This window comes from Felis catus, chromosome B3 (assembly GCF_018350175.1).
Source record: "Felis catus isolate Fca126 chromosome B3, F.catus_Fca126_mat1.0, whole genome shotgun sequence".
Classification (NCBI taxonomy): Eukaryota; Metazoa; Chordata; class Mammalia; order Carnivora; family Felidae; genus Felis; species Felis catus.
Genome location: NC_058373.1, coordinates 18,492,543 through 18,504,816, shown reverse-complemented (window position 1 = coordinate 18,504,816; position 12,274 = coordinate 18,492,543). Strand labels below are relative to the sequence as shown.

Sequence of the window (12,274 nt, the reverse complement as noted above, 5' to 3'; positions counted from 1 at the left end):
GTGGGACTCAGGAGCCACCCAGTGGCAGTTGGCCTGAGGGAGGGCTCTCCCAGTGCTGGAGCTCAAGATAGCATCTGGTCCCAAGGAGGGATGCTGGAGGGCTGGCCACGTTCCCCGAGCAAGACCCCTGCCCAGGGCAAGACCATCTCCAAGATAGACACACCAGGGACTGTGCCTCTAGAATGTGACCCTGGGGTCGCAGCCAGCAGAACGAGTCAGCCTGGACCGCGGGAGGCAGGAGGCGGCCTCTTGAGAGCTTCCTGGCTATGTGGGAGTTGGTCTGGGAAATCAGGGTGGAGTCCCTAGTCCATCGTTTGGGGTGCAGAAACCCCCAAACCAGGCTAGCACCTCCTGCTAGCTGTTTCCCCAAAGGGCATTTGTGCCCAGCATTGTCCTCCCCCATTGCCCTGCGGAGGTGCCAGCAAGGGTCCCGTCCAGGCTGAGTAATGGAGAGCTGAGTCCCACTTTACACCCCTGTGCCTTGTATCTTCTGCCCAGCAGCAGCAGGGTTGAAGGACGCCTCTCTGAGGAGATGCAGTGGGCCCCAGGACTCGATCATCCCCGGCTGTCTGCCCCTGGTGCCTGATGTGCTCACCATCAGCCTCGGCCATTAAGACTCTCCTTCACATACCATATGCCAGCCAGGAGGCACCCTGTTTACCCTTCCCAGCCTTCAGTCCTTTAAAGTACCTGCTGATGCAGAACCATCAGAAAGGGCGGTTTCAAAGGGTCCTCGGATGGTGTGGTGACAGCACGAAATCCATGTGATTAAAACCCCAGGGGAGGACCCCGAGCATTCAGGAAGAGTAGAAACGTCCTGGGCTCCTGGGGTGGAGAAGAGGGAAGTGCCCAGCTGAGTCATGGGACACAGAGCAGCCACTCTGCCCACCATGGAGTCTTCTCGGGGCTGGTGGGTTGTTGCGGGCCAGGCTGTACTGGCCCTACCAGGGGCAGGATGGATGGGGAGTTACAGAGAGTGGGGCAGAGACTGCCTCCTCCCTGAGAGCTGCAGCCACGTTTGCCTTTTAGGAGCCAATTGCACACCAATTGAGCCAGGAGGGACAGGAGGGGGGAGGTGCCTATGCTAGGGGCTCATGATTTCCCAGGCAGAGAGAGTACATGGAGAGTGAATAGGAAGGGTCAGCTTCCCATGCACTGTCACATGAAACCCTGACTGCAACCCTTGAGGCAGAGGCTTTGAACCCCATTTAACAGATGAGAAGACAGAGGCTAGGAGAGGTTAGGCAGTGGGCTGAGATCACCCAGCCAGGAAGGAATGGGCTGCAGAGTGAGCCCAGGTGTGTCTATTACTGAAGGAGAAAAGGAAAGCTACATATAGTCATTCAAACACAGACCCCGAAGGGGAGGAAGGTGACCTGGTATTTTATTTTACTCTGCTAGCATCATTTTGCTAGAAGACAGTGAAAATGTCAACAAGTAATGATCAGCTCAGCTGTGTCACTTTTTATTCTCCCTAGAAGCTCAAGATACAATTACATAAAGTGAAATCTTCTTATTTTGTAAGTTACAGGGAAGCTGAACATTTTATTCCTACACCTCACCAGGAACCACAAAATATGTTCTCGTCCTTGCCTTTTCCTGAGAGTTTCACCAGTACTAAAAAATAAAATGGGCATTTTCCTCCCCCTGGTACCTAGCGGGAGCGATTCTTTAGGGGAGTGAAAGAGCACCTGTTAGCACGGCTGACTTAGATGGCCAGTAGCCTCAGGGAAGCTGGCAGAAATTGTCCTGCTTGCGAGGCTAGGGTGCCTCCTTCATTGTGAATCTCACAGATGGCGGTAACTTCATACAAATGCACAGGAGGCAGTGTCGGAGAACAGAGACAGAAGGCCAGCTGGGAACCAAGAACTTTGGAAGTGCTGGCCCTAGGCCTGGGACACACCATATGACTCAAAGCCAAACCAAGACAGCACCCCGCTGTGGGATTCTAAGGCTTGTCTTATCATCAAGTTCCTCGTGTTGTACCTTTACAGGTCCATGTTTCAGTCGGTGTTCAGTCTAACAGGAGAGCGTATATACGTCGTATTATTCCTTTCTTGTTCCCGTGTAACACTGACTCTTTGATGCTGGCATGAGTCCTTCTTCTTCCTGGTCCTCATTTCCTTCTGCACTCCCCTTCCCCTACTCCGTTCCAGTTGAATTGCCTTTCCACTCTTTCTTGAACCTGGAAGGCATGCTCCTAGCAAGGCCACTTTGCTTCATGCCGGCTGTTTCCTCTGCCTGGATGCTCTTCTCCCACTTGTCCCCGTGACTAAGTCCCTCATCTTTTTTCTTTCTTTCTTTTTTCTTTTTTTTTGATTTTGTTTTTTTCCGAGGTAACCTTCTCAAGGAGGCCTGCCCTGACCTGCTATTTAAAATTTCAACTGCGTAACCCTCCCCCATCCACCCTTAGAGCACCCTGGACTCCTGATTCCCTAAGGGAAAGCCCTGTATTCATAAACTTAACCCTTTTTAGGTTTATTTATTTTTGAGAGAGAGAGAAAGATCAGGGGACATGCAGAGAGCGGGGTGGGGGTGGGGGGTGGACAGAGGAACAGAAGCAGGCTCTGTGCTGACAGCAGAGAGTCCCATATGAGGTTTGAGCTCACAAACTGCAAGATCATGACCTGAGCCAAAGTCGGGCACTTAACTTACTGAACCACCCAGGCACCCCCGTAAACATAGCATTTTTCAATATGCTGTATAATTCATTTGTCATGACTACTGATAATCTCCCTCTTCTGGATTATAAACCTTTCAAGGGCAGGAATTTTACTTTTGCTCCCCAGTGTTTTCCACCTACCTTGGTCAGTGCCTGGCACATAGTAGGTGCTCAGTAACTATGTTTTGATCTGGGATCCATCCATAACCCTAAACAGAAAATTTAAGTTCTTATGTGACTTTATCCAACCACTGATGACCCTGTGGGCAAGCTGAGTTGAGGAAAAGCTGTTAGAGACCTCCCTGTATAATTATAATATATCGATTCTCTAAGCCTCAGTTCACCATCTGGTTCACCAGCGTACATGGAAGACTCTGTCAAATATCTTGCAGGGGTCAATACAGATCTGTCCTGTGGCTTCCTTCCAGGGCAAGAAACTGTCCAAAGCAGCACGGCAGATCTGATAGTGACTGACTACAGGCTGGTTCCTAGTGACCACCTCTGTGTGTCTCTTTCTTTGTGTACTAGTGCCCTCATTGTAAAAATCCAAGGCTCCTGGTGAGTTAATTAATACACATAAGGCACTGAGAACTGGGTCTGTCACAATGCCAGCACCCAAAGTTTTGAGCTGATATGTACGTTATTATTACCTTTCTGGATAACACTGATTCCCATCCGTTGGAGCACAGAACTAATCTGTCTGTGTGCATCTCTGAGATCAGCATTTCTCTGTATTGAACTTCTGAGGGCCATGGAAAATTAAGCATTATGTAAAAACTGTACTCCTTTGGTAGCCAGAGACATCCAGAACCAATCAGAAAGGTCTTTTAATCCAGTGCCACACAGGTCTTTATAACCATTATTATTCTTTAATGCCCTTGAGGATTAAAGTGGATCTCACATTATAAAATGATCATGGTTGCAATGTTGCCTTTAAATTTCTTATCTTGACTTCTGCCTTTGGCCAAGACAAAGTAAAAGGGGCCAGATTTACCCTCCCACCTGAAGCAACTGAGAAATCCAATGAACTGTATGTAACAGTGATTTTTCATGACATTGCACATCAAGCAAGGAAGAATTATGATCCTTGAGAGATGTGAAGCACATAGGCTGAGCCCCCTAGTTGTCCTGGCTTACTGCCTGGATGGTCTCCAGGCTGTGACACAGGGAGGGAGAACTGAGAAGAAGCAAGTCTTCTTGAGTTGAAGAAACAGAGCTGGGAGTACAGGTTGTTCACAGAGCAAAGTACCATAGAAGAGAGAGTTTTATAAAAAGAGAACCTCAGAAATCTGCACAAGACCTCTATCAATCTTCAGCTTAGTACTCAGCAATGTATGTGTGAGAAAACTACCCCAGGCCAGGAAAAGAACCATCTGAAAATGTTAGAGGTACAACCTCTGGAGCTCACTTAAATGCGCATAAGGGTGTTGCATCAGTAGCATGGCAAAATTTGCCCTATACTGAATGCTGATCAATGCCACCTTCGTAAGTTTATAAGCAAAATCTGAAAAAATTAAATGGTTTCCAGGTGACGTAACCAAGTCCCAGAACAAAGCTCAAAAATATTTGTAGAAATACAAAACCATCCAGCACTCAATAAAATTCACAATGTCTAGCATCAAATAAAAAATTAGGCCTTCAAAGGAGCAAAAACATATATCCATAATGAGGAGAAAAATAAATCAGAACTGACCAAGAAAGACACAGATGATAGCATTAACAGACCACAGGGCATTAAAATAGTAATTATCATCAGGTCCCAGGTTCAAGAAGAAAGGTTCAAGCAGAAAGATTTAACACATTAAGTAGAGATATGGAAGATATAAAACAGATCCCAAGGAAACTTCTAGAAATGAAAACTACACTGTTGGAGATGAAAGAGATCCTGCATGGAAGAAATGATTGGTGAACTTGAGGACAAAGTGATTGAAACTATCCAAAATGAAACACAAGGAGAAAAAAATATGGACAAGAAAAAGATGGCATCCGTGATCTGTGGGTCTTTAAGTGGCCTAATACATATGCAGTTGACACCCCAAAAGGAGATGAGAGAGAATAAGGACAAAAATAATGTTTGAAGAAACAATGGCTAAAAAAAATTCCAAACTTGATGAAAATGATAATCCCACATATCCAAGAAGCTCAGTGAACCCCAAGCACAAGAAACACAAAGAAATCCAGACCAGCACTTATCATAATCCACCTGCTTGAAAATAATGATAAAGAGAACGTCTTAAAAGTGCCAGAGGAAAAAACGTTATGAACACATAAACAGAGGTAAAGAAGATAGTGTATTTCTCATTCAAAACAATGTAAGCAGAAAAGACGCGGAGCCGCGTCTTTAAAGTGCTGAGAGAAGGGACATCTTGGTGGCTCTGTCGGTTAAGCAACCAACTCTTGGTTTTGGCCCAGGTCGTGATCTCACTGTTTCATGGGTTCAAGCCTCATATCGGGCTCTGTGCTGGCAGTGTGGAGACTGCTTGGGATTCTCTCCCTCTCCCTCTCTGCCCCTCCCCCACTCACGCTCTCTCTGTCTCAAAATAAATGAACTTAAAAAAATAAAATAATAAATAAAGTACTGAGGGGAAAGAAAAACCTGTCACATTAGAAGTTTACACCCAGCAAAAATCTTTCAGAAATTAAGGTGAAATGGAGTCTTTTTATGATGCAAAAGCGGAAAAGCTGAAATGTCGCTGGCCAACCCATGTTAGAAGAAATGTTAAAGGAGGGACAGCTGAGTGGCTCAGTCAGTTAAGCATCCAACTTTGGCTCAGGTCATGACCTCCCAGTTTGTGGGTTTGAACCCTGCATCGGGCTCTGTGCTGACAGCTCAGAGCCTGGAGCCTGCTTCAGATTCTGTGTCTCCCTCCCTCTCTCTCTGCCCCTCCCCTGCTTGTGCTCTGTGTCTGTCTCTCTCAAAAATAAATGTAAAGAAAGAAATTTAAAAAAAAAATAAAGGAAGTCTTTCAGGCAGAACAAAGGAATGAAGAACCCTGGAAGTAGTGACTGTATGGGTGAATATATGATATATTTAAATATGTTCAAATGTCTTTAAAAAGGATCACTGATCATTTAAACAACTGTCTTACAAAAAAAAAATAATAAGAATATAGTCATGGTACATATCCAGCGTCCTAATCCCCAGAACCTGTGAGCTTTATCGTATATGACAAAAAGGTTAAAGATCTTGAGATGGGGACATTTCCTGGATTATCTGGGTGGCTCGATGTAATGAGAAGGGTCCTTACTAAGGGGGAAGCAGGAATCAGAATAGGTAGGAGGAGACATGATAGCCAAAATGAGAGGTGGGGGTCATGCAAGGAGAGGCCATAAACTAAGGAGAGCAAGGGAGTCTCTAGAAGCTGGAAGTTCAGAGAAACAAATTCTCCCCTTGGAGCCTCCAGACGGAACCAGCCCTGTTAAAACCTTTGCTTAAGCCCAGTGAGACTGATTTTGGACTTCCAACCTCTAGAACCGTACAATGAGACATTGGTGTTATTTTAAGCCACTGTGTTTATGGCAATGTTTTTTAGAGAAGAAGTTGGAAACACTAATAGCTTTGCCATAGGAAACCAATACAGTAATGCAGAGTTTATAACATATGTAAATGTAAAATGTGTGATATACACACAAAAGACCAGAATGGGAGAAAATGGTCATATACTATTGTAAGGTCTTTATGCTATGTATGAGGTGGAATAATTGCACATAAAGACAGACTGTGATAAGTTAAAGATATATAATACCAACTGTAAATCAACCAATAAATAACACAGCAAAAGTATAGCTAATAAGCCAACAAAAAAAAAAAAACAAAATGTGAGCATATATCACTTATCCCTGTGACCCCTTAAGTATATTAGAACTGATTATGTAAAGGTGAATTATAAGTCCATAGACATTTATATTCCATTATGCTAAGAAGCTGTTGCAATTTACATTAGGGCCCATGACCTGTTCTATTTAGATGTGGGTCTCCTCATAGCCCCGTGCTCATCCCATGTCTCCAGCTGTCGACTTCTTCACAATAATCACACCCATGACGTCATGACACGTCAAGGTATCTCTGGTTATTTCAGAGGCAATTCTCAACAAAATTCTGTGTATCACAAGGCCCCCTTTAATAGGAAAAAAAAAAATTACTACTTACTAGATACCATGAAAAAGAAAGAAAAACACTCCAAGCCAGGAAGTTTAGAAGAATGAATATCATAAAGCCATTAAAACTCCAGAACTCTGGGGGTGCCTGACTGGCTCAGTCGGTTAAGCATCTGACTTTAGCTCAGGTCATGATCTCACGGTTTGTGAGTACAAGCCACACGTCGGGCTCTGTGCTGATAGCTAGAGCCTGGAACCTGCTTCGGATTCTGTGTCTCCCTCTCTCTGCTGCTCCCCCGCTCATACTCTGTCTCTCAAAAATAAATAAACATTCAAAAAAACAAAAAACCCTCCAGAAATCTAAAGGAATCTCTCCCTTTACAAACTGCATTCATGCATGGCAGTGGGAACGTTGTCTATGTTCTCAGGTCCTGGCTCCCTCAAAGACTTTAGATGGCGAGAAGTTCATTGGCAAGCCCCTCAGCTGGCATTCCTGTGCAGAGCAGTAGGGGGTTAGGTTGGAAAAGGACCTACACATCAATGAGACAAATAGGGTGTGTGTATCTTTTATCTTAGAAATTCCTAGAACTTTAAGCCTATCACACAAAAGAAAATAATAATGAAGTGTAACAGAGGTTGGAAACTGCCAAGGGAATGAAACCATGAAACACATCAGTGCCGAGGAGTTGAACATTTTCTTTTTTGCTTTCTGGAATATGGACCCATAAAAATAAGAAGAGAAGGAACTGGAGAGATTATATTTTGAGGAAAATACTAACCCATGACTCCTGGTGGGAAGAGTTTTCATTTTGCTTCTGCCTTTTATGAGGAACAAAAGCTTATCCCTGGCAGAAGGTAGAGGCCTGTCGTCCCAAGAGGACTGTGTTTCTCATGAACACATCTTTATTATCGTGTGGAAGCAGGGGTTCTGAACCAGGGTCTGCGGATAGATTTCAGAGGGTTTGTGAACAAGGATCATGAAACTTTACATATTTTGTTATCTTCAATCTGTAACTGAAACGACTACGGTTAAACCATGAACAACACAGATGTGAACTCTGTGAATCCACTTATGTATGGATTTTTTTTTTTTTATAAATCCAGTACAGCACTACGAATGTACTTTCTCCTACGATTTTCTTAACGTGTTCTTTTACTTCCAGTAAATTTCCTGTAAGACTACAGTATGTAATACATGTAACATACAAAATATGTGGTAATCAACTATTTGTGTGATTGGTAAGGACTCCAACAGTAAGCTGTTAGTAGTTCGAAAGTTATATGTGGATTTTTGTTGGTGTTGAGATTGGCATCCTTATGCCTGTGCTGTTCAGTGATCGGCTGTATTTCCTTCAACCGTAGATGTTGGCAGGAAGCCACAGCAGGGTTAGCAGTACCCGTGACTGTCTCGTGATTAGGACTCACAGATCTTTTCATATTGTGTGAAAGTTGTAGCTGCTATCTCAAATTATCATTTACACTCACCACTACTTTATTTTTTATTACACCAATTTATTTCTTTATTAATTTATTTTTTAAATTTAAATCCAAGTTAGTTAACATACTGTGTAATAATGATTTCGGGAATAGGATTCAGTGATTCATCAGTTACACGTAACACCCAGTGCTCATCCCAACAAGTGCCCTCCTTAATGCCAGTCAGCCGTTTAGTCCATCCCGCCCCAAACACCCCACCAGCAACCCTCAGTTTGTTCTCTGTTATTTAAGAGTCTCTCGTGGTTTGTCTCCCTGTCTGTTTTTATCTTATTGTCGCTTCCCTTCCCCTATGTTCATCAGTTTTGTTTCTTAAATTCTACATATGAGTGAAATCGTGTATTTGTCTTTCTCTGATGGACTTAATACGCTTAGCATAATACCCTCTAGTTCCATCCACGTTGTTGCAAATGGTAAGATTTCATTCCATTCCATGGAAGTAATATTCCATTGTGTATATACACCACATCTTCTTTATCCATTCATTAGTCGATGGACATTGGGCTCTTTCCATACTTTGGCTATTGTTGATTGTGCAGCTATAAACATTGGGGTGCATGTGCCTCTCTGAATCAGCATTTTTGTATCCTTGACCTACTAGTGCAATTGCTGGGTCATAGGGTAGTTCTATTTTTAACTTCCTGAGGAACCTCCATACTGTTTTCCAGAGCAGCTGCACTAGTTTGCGTTCCCACCAGAAGTGCAAAAGCGTTCCCCTTTCTCCACATCCTTGCCAACATCTGTTGTTTCCTGAGTTGTCAATGTTAGCCATTCTGACAGGTGTGAGGTGGTATCTCATTGTGGTTTTGTCACCTCTACTTTAAAATTACAGGGACACCTGGGTGGCTCACTCGGGTAAGCATCCAACTTCGGCTCAGGTCATGAATCCACAGTTCATGGGTTCGAGCCCCATGTCAGGCTCTGTGCTGCCAGCTCAGATCCTGGAGCCTGCTTCGGATTCTGTGTCTCCCTCTCTCTCTGCCACTCCCCCACTCATGCTCTGTCCTCTCTCTCTCTCTCTCTCTCTCTCAAAAGTAAATACTAAAAAAATTAAAATTACAGGGGCACTAGGTGGCTCAGTTGGTTGAGTGTCCAATTCTTGATTTTGATTTTGGCTCAGGTCTTGATCCCAGGGTCGTGAGATAGAGCCCCATGTTGTGCTATACGCTGAGCATGGAGCGTGTTTAAAATTCTCTCTCTCTCTCTCTCTCTCTCCCTCCCTCCCTCTCCCCTCCCCCTCCCTCTGCCCCTCTCCCCTGCTCTCTTGTGTGCTTTCTCTCCCCTCTCCCTACTCCCTCTCAAATGAAAAAAAAAGGAAGAAAAATATTTGAAATTATGGTGGTTATTAGACCCATGGCTAGATCTTCTTAGGTAACGTGCTGACAAAGAAATACATACATGTTACAATATTATGAACTGGTATTTATTCTTGTATTTCGAATTATAGTTAAATTTGTTTCCTTGGCAATCTTGTGAATTTTATAATAATGCACTGACAAATATTGTTCTGAAAAGGTGTTTATAGGCTCCCCAGGTGCCTCGTAGCACAAGGCCAGGTGCCCAGCACTAGGCATGTCAGGCCCCCGTCTCTCCCCAACAGGAAATGCTAGCTTGCCCTGAGCTATTTTACTCTTTAGCTGGAATTTCAAATACACAACCTCCTGACTGGGTCTTTGTATATGTTCTTCAACACAATTCATGGCCATTTTAAGGTCAAACTTAAAAGCCATTTCCTCTCTCAAGGGCATAGGGTAAATAACTTCATAAAAATGATTGCTTTGGGAACAGCCTCGCTTCAAATATTAACCAGGTTTCTTGCCTTCTTAAATATTTGCATACCAGAGAACCAAGAAAAATTAAAATATAGTCCATTTTCATGTCTAGGGCCCTGGAGATCCCCACACCATCACCATTACATCTGCAAAATGCTGGTATTGTAAGCCTCAAAGCTGTCTATGGAAATATGAACTACCAAAAAAAAAATTGGCATCAATAGCTGGCATTTGTTGCAGTAATTATTGGCAAATATAGCTGTCTCCTCTTTTAGCCAATGGTAATGTGATGTTTTTAATTCAATAAAGCATTTCAAGAAAGTCCAAACACAAAAGTTATAAACATTGGATGGTAAATATTTATGACAAAGGGGAAATGAACTTTATGCAATTAGCCCAATCCATCTTTTTTATGATTACAAGTTCCTCCTGTCTTGGTCAGGAAAGTCACTGGAAATCAAAGTCACTATGTAACAAGCCTTTAAAGCTGTTGAGTCTCAGATATCCTGGAAGGTGCAACAGAGGGTAGGAAAGGCAAACGTAGGCATCACCAACTGAAAGAAAGGCTATGACATTGCTCCCGGAGACAGAGCAAGAAATAGGGAGCTCGGGCAACGTTCCGACAATGATCACAGCCTCATAAAGCCCTCACTTCTTTCCAGCATGAAAGATATTTGTCTATGCCCCCTCATCACCCCGGTTCCTGGAGATTCAGAGTTGAAAGATGCTATGTAATGACCACTCATCCCTTTACCGGACAAGCTTCTCGGCAGCACGTTCTGGCATCATTGCCCTGAAGCCCATGCCTGACTGCCCTACCTGGAAAGGAACGTAGTTCTGGGAAATGATGAACACCAGCCTTAAAACTGACTTGAGCAAAGGTGTGCCTACATGTCATGGCATTTGCACTGGCCTAAGATGTGCATGTCATGCTATTTTTTTAAGTATTGAGCACAGAAGCCATAGGCCAATTGTTTCAGGAAGGCGAGAGTGTCTAGAATGGTGATAGACATTCGAGGGTATTATGTGTTCTTTTCTACCTATTGTTTGCTCCTTCGTTCTTCCCATTTAGTTCTCTTGGCCTGTAAGTACAGGGTGGAGGTTCTGTTCATAACGCACAATGGTTCAGAAGGGAGCCTCCCAAGTCAGGCACCCAGGGTCATGTCTAGCCTCTGCCTCTTCAGCAAGTTACACGGTCTCTTCTGCCTCAGTTTTCTAGTCTACGAAATGGGGAAAATAGCTCTGCTTAAACATCATAGGGTTATTACGAGGGCTAAGTAACAAATGAGTTAGAGTGCTTAGGACATAGTATACACTCAGGAAAGGTTAGCTAGTACCATTTTTTCCATCCTGGAGCCAGTGGTAGTGGAGCAGATTATGTAGCTGGCAGTCTTGTTGGCCGGCTTTTCTTTTCTGCATCTTTCCTTGTGTTGTCCTTTCCGTTCCTCCTGCTACCCTGGAAGCCCCAGGAATTGCTCTCCAGCATCAGTATCTCTCTCTTGGCACACCCCCAGGCCCCAGGACGGAAGAGCTCTTTGCAGACTTTCCCAGATCCCATAGAGATTCTCACAGGCATCTTGATGGCTAGAGACCCCTGTGGGGTCCAGGAAGCTCAGGGTGTCACATTCCATCTGGAACTACAGTGCTCTTTTCTCTGACGTTGGTCACTTCTAATCCTGGCGGGTCATTAGAAGCGCCTCCCAAGAATGTCAGAAGTTGTAACGTCCGACTCCAGATCTTGGGCCTTTGAATCTCTGGAAGACTACTTCCCCGGTGGATCTCACACTCAGCTGGGCTTGGGAACTGCTGATTTAAATGAAACCTGCCCCTTTAATGCTGCATACCTGGCCGGAGTGGGCAGCTGGCCGGAACCAGAGCCTCGCCCTGCTGCTCTCAGACAGACAGAGCCGCGCGGTAGGACGTTGGGTTGGGTGCCAGGTTGAAAGCTGTCCTGCCTGCCTCAGTCTCAGCCTACTGCCCAGCATCTGCAGCCTCTCTCAAAACTGTTGGGCTTTGGCAGCAGATGGCCCCAATTTTCCAGAAGTGTTTGGAAGTTTACAGTAGACTGCCTCCTCAGAGAGCTCTCCAGACTTTGCAAGTTGTGTGTTATCTGCCATTTCTTGCCCACCCCCCCCCCATCTACACCCCTTGCCAGGAGCGTGACCGGGTGCCCTGACCCTGCCTTCGCCCGGCAGCATCCCCCTCCCCACCCGCCCTACACACAAAGTGACCCCAGCCAGGTGACCAT

The 12,274-nt window shown here is 44.6% G+C and overlaps 1 protein-coding gene across 6 annotated transcripts in view; it reads left to right on the top strand.

Moving 5' to 3' along the window:
* ADAMTS17 (ADAM metallopeptidase with thrombospondin type 1 motif 17) overlaps positions 1 to 12,274 on the top strand; it is a 346,632-nt gene that overhangs the window by 178,794 nt on the left and 155,564 nt on the right. The window lies entirely within an intron of this gene.